This window comes from Pseudonaja textilis, chromosome 2 (assembly GCF_049901715.1).
Source record: "Pseudonaja textilis isolate UNSWEBS1 chromosome 2, rPseTex1.2, whole genome shotgun sequence".
Taxonomy (NCBI): domain Eukaryota; kingdom Metazoa; phylum Chordata; class Lepidosauria; order Squamata; family Elapidae; genus Pseudonaja; species Pseudonaja textilis.
The window spans coordinates 16,905,286-16,926,832 of record NC_141991.1 but is presented as its reverse complement, the minus strand read 5'-3'; positions in this window follow the sequence as shown (position 1 = coordinate 16,926,832).

Below are 21,547 nucleotides of genomic sequence, written 5' to 3'. Positions count from 1 at the left end.
GGCAAAGAAGAGGGAGAGAGGGTGAAAAAAGATAGAAGGAGAGAGAGGGGGGGAAAGGAAAGGGGGGCAGAGAGAGAAAGGGGGGTGGGAAGAAAGAAGGAAAGGGGAAAGGAAGGAAAGGAAAGATGAAAACAAAAGAACATTTCCAACAATAGAACAATTAAAGAAATAATTCTGGTGGAGAAAAGAAACACAACTGGTTCAAAATGGGCAACCTATAGATTACCCCAAATAGTGGACACATACCTCTGGGCAGGGTCAGATCTTCAGACCTTTCTTGAAGGCAGACAAGCCTGGATCTCTGCAGATTGTGAGGGAGTATTACTGTTGAAGCAGGTGCACTGTTAGGGAAGGCACATTTCTGGATCCTGTTGGATCTTGCTGGAAGAGCAAGCATCATGGGAGACAGGTAATCCATGTTGTAATCCAGGGGATTCCCAAACCCTGGATCACGGCCCACTACTGGACTGGGGCCTATTCAGAACGGGACTGCATAAGTGGCTGGATGGAGCGTGTGCAAGCAGGCAGCTCAACTTGTGTGAACAGCAGATTGGTGGGCACTTGTGCACATGTGTGTGCCGGTCCACTGCTTGCACAAGTTGAGCTGTGCACGTGCACGCCACTCTGCCATTTGTGCTAGGGCTGCATGCACATGTACGCTGACCTACTGCTCATGTGAGTAGCTACGGTTGGGCATCACTGTTCTAGTCTATAGTATACCCTATACGTCTTTATAGATTTAACAGATTTAACAGATTACTAGAGTTGGACGGGACCTTGTAGGTTATCTAGTCCAACCCCCTGCCCAAGCAGGAGACCCTACACCATTTCTGACAAATGGCAGTCCAATCTCTTCTTGAAAGTCTTGAGTGATGGCGCTCCCACAACTTCCGAGGGCAAAGCTGTTCCATTGGTTGATTGTTCTCACTGTCAGAAAGTTTCTCCTTATTTCCAAGTTAAATCTCTCCTTGTTCAGTTTCCATCCATTATTCCTTGTCTGGCCTACAGGCGCTTTAGAAAATAACTTGACTCCTTCCTCTCTGTGTCAAATATTGGAAGACTGTTATCCTGTCTCCCCTGGTCCTTCTCTTCACTAGACTAGCCAAGCCCAGTTCCTGTAACCGTTCTTCATATGTTTTAGTCTCCAGTGTCCTAATCATCTTGGTTGCTCTTCTCTGTACTTTTTCTAGAGTCTCAACATTTTTTTTTTATGGTGTCGTGACCAAAACTGAATGCAGTACTCTAGGTGTGGTCTTACTAAGGCTTTACAGAGTGGTATTAGTACCACACTTGATCTTGATTGTATCTCTCTTAATACAGCTTGGCTTTTTTGGCTGCTGCTCCACACTGCTGGCTCCTATTTAGCTGATTGTCCACTAAAACTCTAAGATCCCTCTCACAGTTACTGCTATTGAGCCTGATTTCACCCAGTCTATATGTGTACTTTTGTTTTTTCTTGCCTAAGTGTAGGACTTTACTTTTCTCTACATTGAATTTCATTTTGTTAGATATGGCCCAGTGTTCAAGTCTGTCAAGATCCATCTGGATCTTGAGCCTATTTTCTTGGGTGTTAGCTATTTCTGCCAGCTTAGTATCATCAACAAATTTGGTAAGTTCCCCTTTTATTCTAGATGAAAACTAGCACCATGAATCACACCCAATAGCTACTGGTAACCACTTAGCTTGAATAGATGTGTCACATGGGTGTACCAACTATGCCATAATTATTCACACTGCCACACTGTGGATGAATGGTAGCTTCTGTGTGCTCTTCAAGGGCAGCCCCACAGAGAACTCATTGTAGACTACCTGAGGAATTCTGGCAGAAAGAAGTGATCTCTTGTTAGCTTTTGGTCTCCTTCTGCCACAACTTCAGTTCAGCTTTCCAAATTGTCATGTTCTCTACTAGCCCAAGTAGAACGTTGCCTTGAAGTATCAGGTGACTTAAATTCTTCAAGGACTCTTGTGAGATAAGCAAGTTTCAATAGCCACTTGAAGGTCAGGAATGACAACCTCAGAGGGTGATTTGTTCAAGCACGATCCCACAATCTGTAGGAAAAAACATTTCCACAAGACAGTCACCTGACCACAGAATAATAAAGCAAATATATGCACTTGGAGATACTATGGGGAGTCCATCTGGCTAGAAATCCTGCTGTTGAGAGACTTGTTTTAAATTCACAGTGAAATGACCTCTTTCATCACCTTATCCAACTCTTCTAACGCTTTGAACAAAGGCATTTTTTTCAACAGTCCAGTTGCCTTTTGAAAAATACCTTTGGGACAACTGTGACCTGCAATCTCCATAGACCTTTGAACCAAGATCCTTTTAATGAGAAGTCAATGAGAAATGGTTACTAGTAGTAGATTCATTTTCTTTATTCTGGAACAAAAGCCTTGCCGTATTCCAGATGTTGTTGAGGTACCCTCAGTTCACCCACTGAGTCATTGATTCCAGGTTAGTATCACAGAATGATAGAGCTGGATAGTATCATAGAGGTCCTATTTTACCTATTGGATCTCATTGGAAAGGTAAATATGCCCATCCCCTGCTTGATACAAGGTCTACTAAAGTGTTTTAGATAGATGGGTAGTTATTCAATCTCTGTTTGAACACCTCCAGTGTTGGGGACCCTACCCTACCCTACCTACCCTATCCTACCCTACCCTACCCTACCCTTCCCTTCCCTTCCCTTCCCTACCCTACCCATCCCTTCCCTTCCCTACGCTACCCTACCCTACCTTACCCTACCTTATCCTACCCTATCATACACACCATACCACACCATACCACACCATACCATAATCTCCCTACTCTACCACACCTCACCCCTACCCTACTGAAACCTATTCCACTGGTTGACAAATCTTACCATTAGTAAATTTCTCCTAATATCTAAATTGAATTATATTCTGGGGTCCTTGGTGCTCTCTGAACTTGATTATTTCCTTGCAGTCATTTCCTTACCCAACTAAGGCACTTGATGATATTATACCTGCTTGGATAGTGAAGCATCTTAAAAACAAACAAACAACCAAGCTCAGAGAGCTGCAAAGACCCCACAGTTTAACCCAGAGCTGTAATTATTCTCTTCTATTGATGAATATACTAAGTAGTTCCAACTGTCCTAGTTCTGACCTTGGGCATAACTGAGAACAAGCCGAATGCTTCCTCTACAGCCTGTTTGATATCTGAATACGGAAGATCATTATAGAGCTTAGATGTTCTCTTGTCCAGGCTACAATTGTTCAATTCTTTTAACTGTTTACCATAGGATTTGACCTGTATTTTCTCAGTCCTAGTCAATATTTTCTGCAAATAAATATACACCTACCTCCTTGATACAACTCACAACTATGATCTGTTTATATTGTTTCAGAAGTTGACATTTTGGGTTCTTGTTGTATTTAATTCATCAAATATAAATTTGAATTCTTTTATTGTTTTGTTCTTGGCCCGTATACTTTCCTCTTTAGCATAACTGACTTTCCCTGAGCAAACATTTTTTTTGTCGTACTGAGTACTCCAGCCAAGAAAAATAGTTTCCAACTTTTTCAGATAATTTATTAGCGCATCCCAAAACAATAAGAACAGAAACCAAAAAAAGAAAAAAGAAACACCATGTACATTATGAAAAACATTTCTATCTCATGAAAGGATGAAAACAGAAATCTAGATGAGTGCTTAGGTTAAAAAAATCCAGGGCAGAAAGTAAAGAGCGGGCAGGTTTCAGAACTGAAAAAGCTTCTTATTTTTTTAAAAATTCATTCATTCATTCATTCATTCATTCATTCATTCATTCATTCATTCATTCATTCATTTATTTGTCAATTGCTTACAAGATAACAGGTATAAGTATAAACATAATGTAGTTATGAATACATGAAAGGGATACATATAAGAAAAAAAGAAACAATAGGTCAGGGACGGTAGGCACGTTGGTGCGCTTATGCATGCCCCCTACAGACCTCTTAGGACAGTCTAAGGTTAAAGTTTTCGGGGTTTGGGGAAGAAGCCACAGAGTCAGGTAGAGTATTCCAGACATTGACCACTCTGTTGCTGGAGTCCTATTTCCTGAAATCAAGTTTGGTGCAGTTATCTTTGAGTTTGTATCTATTGTGTGCTCTTGTATTGTTATGGTTGAAGCTGAAGTATTCATTGACAGGTAGGACATTGCAATGTATGATTTTATATACTATATTTAGATCAGACCGAAGGCAGCATAGTTCTAGGTTTTCTAAGTCTAGAATTTCGAGTCTGGTGGCATAAGGTATTCTGCAATGAGTAGAGGAGTGGAGAACTCTTTTTGTGAAATATTTCTGGACTTTCTCAACTGTGTTAATATCAGATACATAATGTGGGTTCCAGACTTGAGCTGTATTCAAGTATTGGTCTAGTAAATGTTTTATATGCTCTAGTTAGTTCTTGGGTGAGGAGAGAAACATCTTCAAGGAAAAGCAAAGGAAGTTCAGTTGTCTTTTGAAAAAGCACCTTTTCGACAACCAGAGGTGGTATTCAGCAGGTTCTGACCAGTTCTGGAGAACCGGTAGCAGAAATTTTGAGTAGTCTGGAGAACTGGCAAATACCACTTCTGACTGGAGATTTTACAATATCCTTCTCCTGCCATGCCCACCAAGCCACACCCATAGAACCGGTAGTAAAAAAAAAAATTGAATCCCACCACTGGCAACAACCATGACCTGGATGACTCAGTATTTCCATAGACATTCTCTCAGTACATTAACTCTTTCTGTAATTGTATTTTTTAATGAAATTTTAAGCCCTTTTAAAACCTTGAGTCTTTTTGATTCAGTTTTGACCTGCCCTGATTCTCTTGGGTATAAGACAGAGGTGGTATTCAGCAGGTTCTGACCAATTCTGGAGAACCGGTAGCAGAAATTTTGAGTAGTTTAGAGAACCAGCAAATACCACCTCTGACTGGCCCCACCCCCATCTATTCTCTGCCTCCCGAGTCCCAGCTGATTGGCTGGGTCTTCTTTTGTTTCCTTGCACAGGAGAACGGAGCTGGAAAGCAGGTTAGTGGAGTGGGGAGGGAATGGGGATTTTACAGTATTCTTCCCCTGCCACACTCAACAAGCCACGCCCACCAAGCCACACCCACAGAACAGGTGGTAAAAAAATTGGAATCCCACCACTGGTATAAGAGGAAGGAAATGAAAAACACTGTCATGCTGCTATATTCTGTTATTACGGTATAGTTTATATCACTTTATTGTCCTAATCTTTATTGTGGGGTTTATTGATGCCTATCTTGAAGGGCTATACCATGAGATAAATATGTCCCTGCAGTCTTTTTTTTCTGCCATGTCCTCAATGATGCTGCCTTCATCTTATCTTCAACCCATGCATGAATAACTTTAAACTGTTCTTACTGTACAAGTAAAAAGGTAAAACTTTCCCCATCAGTTGTGTCTGTTTATTGACTGAGGGAGCCAGCATTGTCCAAAGACAATTTTTGTGGACATGTGGCCAGCATGGCTATATATATATCATTTCTTTGCTCACTTTGAAGTGGAGACATCAGAGACAGATAAAATACAACTACCAGCCAATTGTAGCCCCCACCTCATTGTGGAGAAACAGGAGGTGAGCAGCATTCTGAACGCTGTGGACCCTAGAAAGGCTGCCGGTCCTGATGGTATCTCTGGCCGAGTGCCTAAAGACTGTGCTGGAGTCTTTACCAGGATCTTCAATCGGTCTTTATCCCAGGCCACTTTTCCATCTTGTTTGAAGGTTTCCACCATTGTTCCGCTGCCAAAGAAGTTCCCTATCAATAACCTCAACGATTACAGACCAGTGGCACTCACTCCTATCATCATGAAGTGCTTTGAGAAATTGGTCTGCCGGCACATCATTTCTGGTCTTCCTCATACATTTGATAAACACCAGTTTGCATACAGAAAAAATAGATATACAGAGGACACTATAACCCAGGGGTGTCCAACCTTTCACCTTCCCTGGGCCACATTAGAAGATGAAAATTTGGTTTGGGCCGCACATAAAATAAAATAACAGTAAACGATACCCAATCATCCCAAAAACCATAGAAAACATAGTTAACATATTAAATTTATTTGGAAATAAAGTTAGTGAGATGTTTTTATTATTTATTATTAATTACTTATTTAAAATTATTTATTTTTTATCATGTTTTTTTATCACAGTTTTTTTATCACAGTTTATTTTCCGGCCAAATTTTGCGGGGCGGGGAAGCTCGCCTGCCTCACGCCTACCTCCTCCTGCAAATAGCCCGGCTGGATGAGGCAGGACTGGAAGGCAGAAGCAGCAGCAGCAGCGGCGGGGGCAGAAGCAGCGGCGGGGCAAGGCTTCTGCCCCGCCGCCACCGGCCACCGCTTCTGCCACCGCCCGCCACCACTGCTTCTGCCCCGCCACCGCTGCTGCTTCTGCCCCGCCGCCCGCTTCTTCCCCGCCACCGCCGCCTTCTTCCCCGCATTGAGTGGGGGCAGCGGCGACGGGGCAGATAGAATAAGCTCTGGCGAGGAGTGGCGGCGAGGAGCAGAAGCGTTGGTGGCAGTGGCGGGAGAAGAAAGCGTCAGGGTGGCAGCGGGGGCAGCAGCGGCGGCGGGGGCAGAAGCAGCAGCGGGCGGTAACAGCAGGAGGTGGCGCTCTGACGGCGCCCGCCTTTTCTCTTGCTGCTTGGCCTGGCGCTCGCCTCGCCCCGCCTCGTGCCTGCCTCTCCTCCTCCTCACTGGCTGTGGCACGATGGTTGGGGTGGGCATTGGGCTGCATTACGAGGCGACCTGGGCATGCATGTCACGGCCCATGGGCCACAGCGAGTTGGACAAGCCTGCTATAACCATTACTCTTCACACTGCTCTGACTCATCTAGAACAGCAGGGGGGAGGGGGGGCTACGTGAGGATGCTTTTTGTGGATTTTAGTTTTGCGTTTAACACAATTCTTCCTCATAGACTAGTATCATTCTGTGGGAGATACACAGTTTGAGATGTGACAGATGGATTCAGCCCAGCATCTATTGGACTCTTACAAGGTTGGTGCAAACATACCTCTTCATTTCCAGGCACAATGTCAGCTTTGTGAGGTAATCCGGATCAGAAGAACACAGGGATGGGATTCTCCCGCTTCGGACCGCTTCATGAGAACCCCTAGCTACGATGATCAGCTGGCTCCAACCGGTTTGATCCGACGATTATGTGGGCCCACCCACCCCTGTGCTGTAGCCACCTATATCTGCTCAGCTGATTCGTGGGGCAGAGCAGTTTGCCGTGCCTCAGTTGTGTTATTTCCCTTAAGTAACATTGAAGGTAAGTAATTGCAATAGCTGTGCATGCATGTGCCGCGCTCATTAGGTGCATGCATGTGCAGTGCATATTAGGTTCACACATGCATGAAGCATGCGATTAGCAAACTGGTTGTTACACCGAGAGAATCCCATGCCTGGAAGCACAACCAGAAATACTAGCTTTATCTTATTGCAAGGTTACATTAACAACATTTTGCAAGTCTGAAAGTACATCTCTTTCCCTTGCCCTTTACAGCCAAAGAAACTATAGGGAGGATCCCTTCTGAGAAGTTTGCCATACCAACATTCCTTCTGCAGGCTAAGCTGCCTCTTACCCTATCATTGTCCTGGCTATGGCCCTTCCCTCTGTTCTCCCCAGGTCATCCAGCCCAATCCATTGCATCCAGCCCAATCCACCATTTTTTTTCATTCCCTTGCAAAAAGAACTGGACCACCACTTTCTCTAGCACATTTTATGGAAATTCAAAGGTTAAACCAGTGCAGAACCTACACTCTTCTAGAAAACACAGGACCACAGGTCTTTCAGAACCTGGAGAAGTTGCACCTAATGTGCATTGTAGGTTTGTGGGACTCTGCTGGCGCGACTCCACTTTCATGATCCCATTCAGCCCTCTTTGTAATCCCAGCTCATCTCCCATGGCAACAGGATGGGCATGTGCCGTCAAAGATAATGGACCTCAGATGTTAAATGCTGCTCCCATTCCTGCTACATTGGTGCCATTGTCTGGCAGTGATGACATTCAAACAGAATTACAGGGACAGTGAAACCAGAAGATTCAATCGATTGTGTTACTTAATATGTTATGCAAACACCAAATCAAGATGCTACTGTTCAGCACAAGCCCAAACTTGAGTAACTGAAATAAGCAAAACAAAAAAGATCAAAAGATGTCATGTAATGTAGTAAGGAGGTGAGTTCCTAGAAGGGAAGGGGTGCATTCCAGAGGATTAAGAGGCAATTCAGCCTGGATGTCATGTGGGAGAGAAAGAGATTGAAGACAGACCCTCCCTAACAGTTCACAACAGAGTATATTGGAGATGAGGAAGGACGTATGCAGTAGGGCAAGATTCTGTCTTTGGGTGTGTGAAACAATACAAAACTCCACTTGGAGGAATTGCTACATGTCATTCTTGGTTTTGGGCCTGGAGGTAATGGGCCCAACAAACTCTAGACCAGAATATTTTTCTACTGACTCAAAGATGGGCAGAGAGCACTTCAATATCAGTGGACGGCCCAGAAGAAGAGTCACCCAATTCAGACACCAATGTGTTGAATCATTCTCTGTCAGCTTCATCCGTCCTAGGATTATGGTGACTCAAAATCTTGTGATGTATATTAGCCCGAGAAAAGGATTTTCGTAGCAATACTCAAAGGAAACTTCCATCTTGTTTCTTGTAAACGTGTAAAACACAAAGTTATGCCTTTTCTGGGGGGGAAAAAAACATTGAAACTTTATTGAAACAACGTTGACACCCAAGAGTCCTTGGATATGAGATGGGTGGCAAATAAACGTCATTACAATAATAGCAACTTGCTTATCATTAAGTAAATACATGGGATTCAAGATTTCTTCCGATCATATTATTCTATGGAGTCCTAAGGGTGTAGGCTGCTATTGTACAGAGCAAACTCTGAAACGACACTCTGTCGTTGGTATCTCCAAGTTTCCTTGCAAGGATGCATGATACCAAGCATGTGTTAAGGTCAAAGATCTACATTTCCATCCTAATTAGAAGTTACAGTTCCAGCTGTTTTTAAATGGAGTTAGCTATTATTATTAGCATATGCCATTGTTACAGTAGCCAGGAGACCACAATGCTACGTAGAGTAGTTTATGCAGAGTAGTCTGGCATGCAAGCATGTAATAGGACATGCTTGCATGCTTCCCAAGGTGCGCCATAGGAGGACAAGCTGGCTTTGCACCAGAGAGAAAAATGAGTGGCTCTTCCTGCAGTATCATCCAAGGCCCCCTCCCTTCCCAGAGCTGCCTTGCAGATGATTTCCACAACCGGGAAGGTTCAGAGCCATCAAGAATCTGACTGCCTGCACAGAGCACCAATTCCCCAATGAAGTGGTACTTTGCTATCTACTTGCATAGAACATGCTTCTGAACTGTTAGGTGGCCAGAAGCTGAGGCAAGTGATGGGAACTCACCCTGCCATGCAGAGCTAGGGCTCGAACAGTGGGAACTGAGACTATCTCCAGCTTTGTTAAGACAATGAGCCACTGCACCCCTTAATGGAATTAGTTGATATTAACTCTTGCAAGACTCTTTGAAGTAGATCAGTGTCCTGATGGCCTCCATGTTGTAGAGATGAAAATTGGCAGTCTTTCACAAAAGCGGGTTCCCCCTGAGTCATTGGAGTACAATTATCATAATCTCTGACCAATAACCTCTAGCCAAATTCTAGCCATGCTTATTTTGAAGCAAGCCCTAATGAGTTATATGGGTGTTATATTGCAGTAAGCTTGTGTAGCCTCAACTGCAGGTAGCCCTCACTTACTGATTGCCTCATTCAGTGACTGTTTGAAGTTACGATGGTGTTGAAAAAGGAGAGTTATGATCAAGCCTTGACCTTGTGGACATCCCAGCATCCCAGTGGTTGCGTGATTATCATTTGTGACTTTCATAGCTGGCTTCCGACAAGCAAAGTCAACGGGAAGTTGTAGGTCAGGGCCACATAAAGTCGTACTTAAGGATCCACATCACTTAGAGTCAGAGTTACCACTCCCCATTGTGGCAGATAAGTGAGGACCACCTGTATTATGTGCACTAGCAATGAATCTACCAGGCGTCCAACAGAACACTAACTTTTTAATCTAGGCCCCTATAGTAAAGTTTCTAATTGTTGATGTTTAGCGGGTCAGTCATTGCTGTGACTGTGGGAAAAAGCAGATGAATTTTGTATCTCAGGAGCAAGCAGAAAGCAGAACAGCTACAGTTGTGGTCGCAACCAGCAAGAAGAAGAACGTGGCAGAAGTCTGGGATGTCCAGGAGTTACTCCCATTGCAGAGATCGCTATCACAACAGGAGACTTTGACCCGGTAGGAGGCATTTGAGTACAAAGCCCTGTCCAACTTATTGCATTTTGTCTCTGGGATGCAGCCCCTCGCATAGATGTATTCGTGCACTTTGTAATCTGCAAAAACAAAAATGCAGAGTTAGGGTTAAGCTAGTTCAGGATGGCACAAGGAGAAAGTATCGAGGAAGAGTTGGTGCAGGAATGTGCATACAATAGCAGTAACACTTAGACTTATATACCACTTCACAGTGCTTTACAGCCTTCTCTAAGCTGTTTATAGAGTCAGCATATTGCCCCCAACAACCTGGGTCCTCATTTTACAGACCTTGGAAGGATAGAAGCCTGAGTCAACCTTGAGCTGGTGGGAATTGAACTGCTGAACTGCTGGCTGTTGGCAGTGGGCAGAATTAACTTGCAATACTTCATTCTAACCACTGCGCCACCACAGCTCTATGCACAATGTGTATCCTTGTACCTATGTTCACTGTGTATACTTGTACAGAGTGTAGGTCTCTAGCAGGACTTCTGCAGTGGTGGGGTATTGAAGAAGGTAGGAAGTTATTGCAGAAATGCCAGAATATAAACTCAAAAGTTCTAGAATCCCATTGAATGCGATCCCATGGAAACAATTACTAACTATGAGAGTTGAAGGGGGATGGAGTCAGGTTTGTTGTAAAGTTCTCTATCCCAGGGGTCCCCAACCACCGGACCGTGGACCGGTACCGGTCTGTGGAACATTTTCTACTGGGCCGCCGATTTGCTGGGCGCCGCCATCTTGTTTGACGAGAAAGTGCTTCTGGGTGAGCTTTTCCGGTTGGAAAGTGGCGTTTGGGTCCTGAAGGAATCCTCGCGCCTTCGTTTCATCGAAGTGGGGGGCTTTGAACAAAACTAAGGCGCGAGGATTCTTTCAGCACCCAAGGCAAGGCAAGCTGAGTGACCGTCCCGAAGCCGTCCTGAAGTGAAGCCCATCAACAAAGGTACAAAGGAGGAGTTGAAGGTGGCGGGGAGAAGCGGGGGACAGCTGGCTGGCCGGTCGCTTGGCTCGCCTTGCCTTGTCATGCGTGCTGATGCTGGTACCGGGCCACGAATCATTTTGTGATGCTGGTACCGGGCCATGGCACAAAAAAGGTTGGGGGCCACTGCTCTATCCCATCCCTGAAGTTTTATTGGGAGCAAATAGAGACTTCCCCTAGCCCCTTGCCAGGGGCTCATTAATAGGTATAGGAAACAAGTTTAGATCATAATTCCAGCTGTCAGCAAATAGCTTGATATTGATGTTATATCTGGATTGTACCCAAGACATCCAGTTTGTTTAGAAAAAGTTACACATGCAATTGTAGAGAGAAGGGAGGGAGGCAGGGAAGGTAGGAGGGATGGGAAGGAAGATAGGAAGAGAAGGAAGGAAAGAAAGAAGGGAAGGTAGGAAGAGAAGGAAGGTAGGAAGGAAAGAAAGGGAGGGAGGGAGGGAGGGAGGAAAGGAGGCAGAAGGAAGGAAAATAGGAAGGTAAGAAAAAGTGAAGGAAGGAAAAGAAGGGAGAGAGAAAGAGGGTTAGGAAGAAAGAAAAGAACAAAAGAAAAAAGAAAGAAAGAAAAGAACAAAGAAAAAAGGGGGAGAAGAGGAAAGAGGGAGGAATATAAGGTAAGAAGGAGGGAAGGAAGGAAAGGAAGGAAGGGAGAAAGGAAGATAGGAAGGAAGGAAGGAAAGGAGGGAGAGAGAAAAGAAGGTAATGAGGAAGAAAGAAAAGAACAAAAGAAAGAAAAAGAAACAAAGAAACAAGAAAGATAAACACATAAACAAACAAACAAACAAACATAAATAAATAAAACTGGCATCTACAGAAGGCCAGAACAACCCTGGAACACACCTGAAAGTCCCTTGATGGTGCTACACCTCTCTCCTTCCTGACAGCTCACCAGTGATGGCTCCAAGCAACGTTTTCCAAGGGGACAGGCATAACAGAGCAGCGTCTCCGTCTTTTGGCACAGGGCTGGGATACCTGAAGGGGAATTTATTTATTTTTAAAAAAGTTAACTGCTGCCAATCAATGCAATCGCTGCTATAGAGAGCAAAAGTGGCCTTCTGTACGTCAGTCTCTTTTCTTACCGGTCCAGTTGCCAATGGGTTATTTTATGCTGCTCCTTTCCCCAGTCTTACAAAATTGTAGGATTTTGTAATCCTAGAGAGGAGCTTTCCAACTCTGTTGGGAAAACACACAGAAACATTCCACCACCCAACAGCAGGATGGATGGGCAGCAGAGGTAGCATTCAGCAGGTTCTGACCAGTTCTGGACAATCAGTGGTGAAAATTTTGAGTAGTTTGGAGAACCGGCAAATCCCAGCTCTGACTGGCCCCACCCCCATCTATTCTCTGCCTCCCGAGTCCCAGCTGATCGGCTGGGTCTTCTACACAGGAGAACGGAGATGGAAAGCAGGTTAGTGGGGTGGGGAAAGAATGGGGATTTTGCAGTATCCTTCTCCTGCCATGCCCACCAAGCCACGTCCAGAAAGCCAGCCATGCAGAAGCAGTAGGAAATTTTTTTTGAATATATATATTTGAATATATATATATTCCCGAATAACCAAAGATTATATATATATATATGTATGTATGTATATATATGTGGATCTTTGGTTATTCGGGTTTTCTCCCGTGTACAACTGGAAGTATCTAGGTGATGTTTCGATGAAGTCTCATTCATCATCTTCAGGCTTGTGTCTCCAGCTTTGTGTTTCTTTGTGCTACTCCGAGAAGCAAAAAGCCGAAGACACAAGCCTGAAGATGATGAATGAGGCTTCATCGAAACGTTGCCTAGATACTTCCAATTTTATGCGGGAGAAAGCCCGAATAACCAAAGATCCACATACAAATACCCACGAAAACCTCAGAAAACAAATATATATATATATATAACTATTTCCATATGGTCTAGAAATGTAGCTAGCCAGGAACTGAGCACAATTACAGGAAGACTTCACCATGCCAGGATTGGAGACTCTCTTTATTAAAATGGGAAGAATTTGGAAAACAGGATCCCCAGGGATGGGCCAGCAAATGGAAAATCATGCAGAAGTTTGATTATTGATGCACCTCGGGAATCTGTTCTAAGCAAATTCTGGTATTTAACTTTTTTTTTTTGCTTCAGCTGACAATGCATGCTGTTTCGAATGGAAAATCCCTGGGTAACTTCCATCTTGATGGAGAAAGAAAAAAAAAGTTTGGGAAGGAGAAGAGAATTTTGAATAGCTAAGCATCCTTCACATAACCTCAAAGAGTTTGCTTGAAAAGAGAAGCACCTCCAAAATGACAGCATGGATACATTGATAAAATGAGGCAAAATCCTGTTTGTGAAAGAAATGGAAACAAAGTCCTATGTAAAAGGTAAAGATAAAGATTTCTCCTATCCAGTCATGCCCAACTCTAGGGGGTGATGCTCATTTCTGTTTCTTAACCAAGGGAAGCAGAGTTGTCCAAAAGCATTTCTGTGGTCAAACGGCATTTGACAAAGTAGATTACAACCAGGGGTGGGATTCAAATTTTTTAACAACCGGTTCTCTGGGCATGGCTAGGTGGGAGTGGCCATGTGACTGGGTGGGTGTGGCTTTTTTGCAGCAACCCTCTCCCATTTTGGGGCCTTCTGGGCCTCAGAGAAGCCTCCTTTGTTCCCAGGAAGTTTCCCTGGGGCCTAGGAAGGAAAAAAAAATGGAGCACGGGGTGGTTCTGCTGTGCCCGCCCCCCTCCATTTTTTGCCTTCCTGGGCCTCAGGGAAGCCTTCTGGCTGAAGCAATAAGGCAGTGAGGGGAATCCCGGCACAACTGATCGTAGGAACATAGGTGCCCCTGACATGAGTGATGTCAAACTGGCCACACCCACCTTGGGCCCCCCGAGGTCAAACACAACCCTGATTCAGCCCCCGATGAAATCGAGTTTGACACCCCTGACTTACAGTAGCTGAAGGAATAGAAGGGGAACTCATCAAATTTGCAGATCGCTGAGGTGGCAGGACTAGCTAACAATCCAGAAGACAAGCTCAGTATCCATAAATACCTTCACAGACTTTGAACAATGGCCTTATCCAATAAAATGAAAATTAATGTAGAGAAAAGCAAGGTTTTACACCTGGGCGGGAAAAACCAAAGGCACAAGTACAGATTAGATGAAATCTGGCTTCAAAAACAACAACTGTGAGAGGGACCTTGGAGTCCTAGTGGACGATCACTTAAATATGAGTCAGCAGTGTGGGGCAGCAGCCAAAAAAGCTAATACAATCTTTGGTTGTACAAATAGAGGCATAGAATCAAATTCACATGAAGTATTGGTACCGCTTTGTAAAGCCTTAGTCAGACCACACCTGGAATCCTGCATCCAGTTTTGGTCACCACATTACAAAACAGATGTTGAGACTTTGGAAAAAGTGCAAAGAAGAGCAACTAAGATGATTAAAAGGCTGGAGACAAAACCATATAAAGAATGGTTGTAGGAACTGGGTTTGGCTGGTCTAGGGAAAACAAGGACTAGGGGTGACATGATAGCAGTATTCCAATATTTGAGGGACTGCCACATAGAAGAGGAGGTCAACTTATTTTCCAAAGCACCAGAAGGCCAGAAAAGAAACAATGGATGGAAACTAATCAAGGAGAAAAGCAACCTAGAACTAAGGAGAAACCACCTAATAGTGAGAACAATTAATCAGTGGAACAGCTTTGCCTTCAAAAGTTGTAGGGGCTTCATCACTGGTTGTTTTTAAGAAGAGACTGGACAGTCACCTTTCTGAAATGGTCTCCTGCTTGAGCAGAGGGTTGGTCTAGAAGACCTTCAAGGTCCCTTCCAGCTCTATTCTGATAGATAGATCGATTGGTTCCATGGTTGAGGAGTAAGGGGATATAGGGAGGGGGAATGAGGGGATGAGAGGAACCAGGGGTAATAGTGCAGAACAAAGCATGAGAATGGAATGCGAACAACTATCAAAGAGGCACGAAACTTTAGGATGGTTACCAAAGATCTAGATTGAACTCCTTTGGTCATTTAAAAAAAGACCAAGGTGGGAAGGGCACCAAAAGCACTGGGTTTACATGGGAATATTCAGATCCAGCTTTGCTTACGCTGTAACCACTTGGCTTCAGTAAAAGTTATACCTTTCACTACAAATGGAGTTGAGGGTCTTTCTTTCATAAACATCCAAGCTAGGACAGGCCTGACAGTATGTTCAATTTAGTTAAACCCCCTAACGGGTTGCAACCAATTCTGTCAAACCCAACAGCTGAACAACAGTTGAACAAAACCAAACTAAACCCACTCTTCAATAAAACTTATATCAGTTAATAAAATAAATAAACAGAATAGGGTGATGGGAGGGAAACCCTAAAGCCTATCGGGAGAATCTTTTAATTATAATGGGGTGGAAGAATGTTTGAAAACAGAGTCTTATACATTTTTATTCAAAAGTAATATCCTTGAGTTGCCTGGGAGTGTTTTTCATGGATGTATGGTTTATGTTATGCAAATTAAGATTTAACTGAAAATAAGGTATAGGCACAATAAAAATGGAAGAGATGACATTTAGGGACACAAAAATATAGGACATACCTATAAAGTAGTAGGGTAGCTCCATCCCCCATCCCCACCCTAGCTTAATTTTTACCTGTGCCCTCTGGAGCGGGTGGGATCTTAATTAGGGCTTATTTTGAGGGGTAGAACTTATATAGGGCACACGTGTAAAAATCAAGCTAGGATTTACTTTCAGGGTAGGTCGTATTTTCAGGGAAACAGGATAGTAATTTTTCAGAAGAGGCTGAACAACTTCTCATTGGTGGTTTAATTAGTTTTCCTAAAAGCTGCACAGGATTGGGTTAGCAATAGCAATAGCACTTAGACTTTGCTGCCTTCTCTAAGTAGTTTACAGAGTCAGCATATTTCCCCTAACAATCTGGGTCCTCATTTTACTGACCTCGGAAGGATGGAGGGCTGAGTCAACTTTGACACAGTGAGAATCGAATTGCTGGCAGTGAGCAGAATTAGCTTACAATACTGCATTCTAACCACTCTACCATCATGGCTCTAGATTAGATTATTATTGGGGCTATTCCACTTCCACAATTCTATAATTATTCTATAATCCATGAATGATTGATGAATGAATCAATGAATGAATCAATGAATGAATACTGCATTTCTGTCATATCTTCTAGAAGTTGCTCAGAGCCATGCATGCCAGTTCACCATTCATTTTAAGTTCATAACAAGAACCCTTGTGGGATAGGTTAGGTTATGCAAAGGGTGACTGGACCAAAATAATCCAGTGAGCTCTATGACTGAAAGAAGCTTTAAACCTGGGTGCCCTTGTCCAAACATATTCTCATTATATAATAAACATGAGTAAGAATACAGGAAATAGGTACGAATGGGGACAATAGGACAGGGATGGTAGGTATGATTGTGCACTTATGCACACCCTTTACAGACCTCTTAGGAATGGGGTGAGGTCAATAGTGGTTAAAGGAGTGGTGGGTTAGAGGATGTAACAACAGAGTCAGATAATGCATTCCAGGCATTGACCACTCTATTCCGGAAGTTGTACTTTCTGCAATTGTTTGGAGCAGTTTACATTGAGTTTGTATCTGTTGTGTGCTCTTGTATTGACTGGTAGGACATTGTAGCAGATAATTTTGTGTACTACACTTAAGTCTAACCCTAGGTGGCATATTTCAAGGTTCTCCAAGCCCCAAATTTCAAGCCTGGTGATATAGGGTATTCTGTTGCGAGCGGAGGAGTGTAATACTCTTCTCGTGAAATACTTCTGGACTCACTCAATTGTTTTAATGTTCAATATACAGTATGGATTCCAGACAGATGAGCTGTATTTGAGTGTTGGTCTAGCAAAGGTTTTGTATGTTCTAGTTAGCAATTCAATATTTCTGGAGGAGAAGCTTCATAAGATTAGATTTACAACTCTTAATGCCTTTTGGGCAATGCTGTTACAGTGAGCTCTGGCACTTAAGTATGAATACTAAGGCTCTTGATATGAGTACTCCAAGGTCCTTAACAGAGTGAGGGTCGTCAACGAAGTCATATCCACCTAACTTGTATTTGGTGTACTGATTTTTTTTACCAATGTGTAGGACAGAGCATTTGTTGGTCGAGATTTAGACTTGCCAATTGTTTGACCATTCAGACACATAATCAAGGTTGTTAGAATTGTTGATGGTGTTGAATAATTTGTTGTCATCTGTAAAGAGGAGGCAGTTGCTCATAAGATGATCGTAAAGTCATTTATATAGAGTATAAAGAGTGTGGGTCCTAGAACACTGCCTTGGGGGACACTGCTATTAACTGGGTTTGATATAGCACTCCCTATTTTTATTATTTGTTGCCTGTTTGACAGGAATGCAGTAATCCACTTATGAAGGGATATGGAAATGCCATAAGAGTTTAGTTTTAATGGTAGTTTGTCATGTACCACTAAATCAAAGGCTTTGCAGAAGTCTATATAAATTACATCTATTGCTTTACCCTGGTAGTGTAATTTATAATTGCCGGTGGGGACTGTGCTGGTTAGACAGTATATAGTTAGTTTAGGAAGAAGAGCTGCCCCCTTAAGGGAATGTTTCATGGGAAATGTAGTTAATGCCTATTGGGAGATGTAATTCATGTCATGTGATCACATCTGTAATCCTGATTGGTCACTGAATTGATCTCTGGTTGGGCTGGGGGAGTTTTGGGGCATTCTTACCTGGACCCCAGCATCGTGCTGGAGTGTTCTTTTGCCATAATGCTCTGAGATAAAGAACACCATCTTTTCACACTATTGAGGCAACTCTCAGATCAAATATTGGACGTTGGATGAATTTCTGCATAACTGTGAGGTATAACTGGAAGATGCTTAATGAATCCAATAAACTAATTTTGCATGGAAGCCTTTGTACTGTCTAGCTGCCAGTCCTGGGCCGTTTTGGAAGTATTCAGGAGTATGGGATAGGAAAGTAAGGAGGTACTTCAGATGTTGCTGAATGCCATTCACATCAGCTCCAATCTACATGACCAGGAACTGAAAGGAATAATGGGAGCTGTGATCTAGCAATAGTTATTTCAGCACTACCAACTTATGACTTTTTAGAGGATGGCCACATTATTATTTTTTTTTGGGGGGGGAAACGCAAATATAGTTGTATGATTTGAGAAGATAATATTTATTTATTTATATTTCATGTTTCTAGACTGCCATCTCTCTCTCTCTCAATATAAACAAATGGTGAGGAGACAACCAATATCTGGAAAGATATTTGCTTCCCATCTTGATTGTGAAGATTATGAACCCTAGAGAATGACTATTTCCACACAATATACAGCAGCAAATCGTTTGAATAACAGATGCACAGATGCCATACCTTTACTTTCACTACAAACTCTACTAAAATTTGAAGATTGAGGATTATCATGGCATACCAACTTGAAATAATGGTTGTTTTAGCACCATACAAAGTGGAGTTGGTAACTTCTCTGGGCTACAAAATTTGACTTGTGCAAATGCCAAATATTTTCTGGAGGACAATTCAAAGAGACTTGCATAACAGCATCTGTGTGTGATCGAGTTTTAAGTGGAACAACTGTTGCACAGGGGCAATCCCATTCTCTTAGTAGATGAGACCTTAATCCAATGGTGCAGACACCTACATCTGGAGACCTCTCCTGCTGCAGTGAAATCTAAATTCTTGTCATACTCTTAGCACTCCATTGCACCTGTTGGGCCTACCTTCTTGATCATTGGATCATTGATTGGTCTTCTCCGCTCAATCAGCCAGGGCCAGTCTTTACATGCTTGGTTAGGTAAATTCTCTACTTCATTGAGGATCAAAGATTCACCTAGTTTGGCACATCTGCCAAGACAGTTTAGTGGGGTGTGGTGGCTACGTGTGTTATATCTACTTGGAGCCACAGAGGGAACACCAGGTGGGCGCCAAAGGTGAACAAGTGGCCCTAAAAAGGGTAGGATGAGCCATTCCATCAGAGATGCTACCCCTCCCTGGACACCCATACCACCTCACACTTAGCATATCTCAAATCAACCAATCAAAATAGAGCAAGAAGGGACCTTGGAAGTCTTCAAGTCCAACCCCCTGCTCTAACAGGAGGCCCTATAACCATTTTAGATAGGTGGCTATCCAGTCTCTTCTTAAAACCCTCCAGTGATGAAACCAAAGGTGGTTTTTCAAGAGGCAATGGGACTTTATGGTATCTTCTCAGTGAAAGAAAAAGTCCAGTTGCCTCTTGAAAAGGTATCTTTGGGACAATCATGACCTGGATGACTGAGAATCTCCATAGACCTCTAGTGATGAAGCCCCTACAATTTCTGAAGGCAAAACTGTTCCATTGGTTAATTGTCCTCACTGTTAGGAAGTTTCTCCTTAATTCCAAGTTGCTGCTTTCCTTGATTAGTTTCCATCCATTGTTTCTTGTCCTTCCCTCTGGTGCTTTGGAAAATAAGTTGACCCCTTCAAATATTGGAAAACTGCTATCATGTCACCCCTAGTCCTTGTTTTCTCTAGACTAGCCAAATCCTGCAACCTTTCTTCATGTGTTTTAGTCTCCAGCCTTTTAATCATCTTAGTTACTCTACTTTGCAACTCACTAACCATTAAATAATATTCAGCACAATAGCCTGATTTGCAAAAAAATCAACCGAAATAAACTCCACCAACTTACTTATTTGGAAGAAGCAGACTGCTAAGAAAATGCTGAAGACTCCAGTTCTTTTCTCCATAACTCAGATTTTCGAATGTCAAAGTAGTCAGAAGACAGATTGGCAGCTGAACAGCAACTGTGTGAATGAAGAAATACCAGCATCTGCTTTTTTTGAAGTAGTGTTGGGAGGTTAATTGTACCGTCCTCTATATATTGTCGCTGTCAACATCAAGAATCACTAAAATAACAGTGGGTGGAGGTGTGATTGCAGCTACAACAACACACCCTTTTGAATTTGAACTTGGGAAGCTTTAGTATAGACAAAGGTTCATAGAGAGGGCCTACAATAGGAGGTAAGTCCTGAGGTAATAGTTTTCCTTAAGGTCAAGCTATCCTTCCATATTATGGGGGGAACCAATGGTGGGATCAAATTACAATGGGATTGTAGGGGAAAGATGCATGGAAGTTACCTGGGATAAATTCTGAGTCAATGAAAAACTATGACATTTCTAGGTAGGGCTCATTAGCCATTTTCCACACCTTCTGTTATGGGTATCTGAAAGCATCCATGAACTTGTAGTCACATTGTGTTGCATAATCACGGTGACTCTTGCAGCAGTTGTCCAAGTCTTACACAGAAGAAAATAATAGCGAACATGTTGCAACTCGTGCCACTAAAGTTATTGATCTTGTTAACTAAGCTCCTATTTCCTCCAGTATCTGGATAGTTAGACAAAGGGATTAAATGGGTTTGATGCCACCTTCCAAATTTTCAGTGTGGCACTTTGGGTGCCCACCTAGATTTGGAAACTGTGGCCAGGATTGTGTGACTTCGGTTGCAACATCCTCTGGGAATTGTGCTTTGGTGGTACAATAACTTGCTTTATTGACTATGTACGATTAAGTTATTTTTGACTCCTAGCAGAGATATTTTTCCCCATGTTAACCTGGACTTTCTGATCTCACAATGTCATTCCCATTGTCTCTGTAACTGAATCCATTCATGTTGCTGCTGGTTGTCTTCTTCTCTTTCCTTCCACCATTCTCAACATTACTGAATTTTCCAGAGAGTTGGGTCTTCACATCATGTGTCCAAAGTAGGGTACAATAAATACAGTACCTACATCAAGCACAATGATTTGATGGCCTCTTATCTAGATTATGCCAGTGCACAGAAAGAGGAAGATATAGAATAGAAACTGGCACACGGTGGCATCAAATTTCTGAACATGTGCATCTCTTTACTGTTCAGTAAAGAAGCAGAAGTTTTTTCAAGTATCAACAGAACCTGGAAAAAAAAGATGTTTCCAATTTAAGGCATCCACTTGCTCAAGTTAACATGACTCTTAAAGCAATAGGATAGCTTAATAACCAAAGAATTGGTTGATTAGGTCTACAAAAATCCCCGGAACCATTAGTTGGAAACATCCATCTAGTAGATGTTTGCTGCTGAGATAACTTTATTATAATGGATACCAGAGAACTTCTGAATTTGTATGGGGTCCAAAGCACTTCAATATTTCCCAAATTATGCACAACC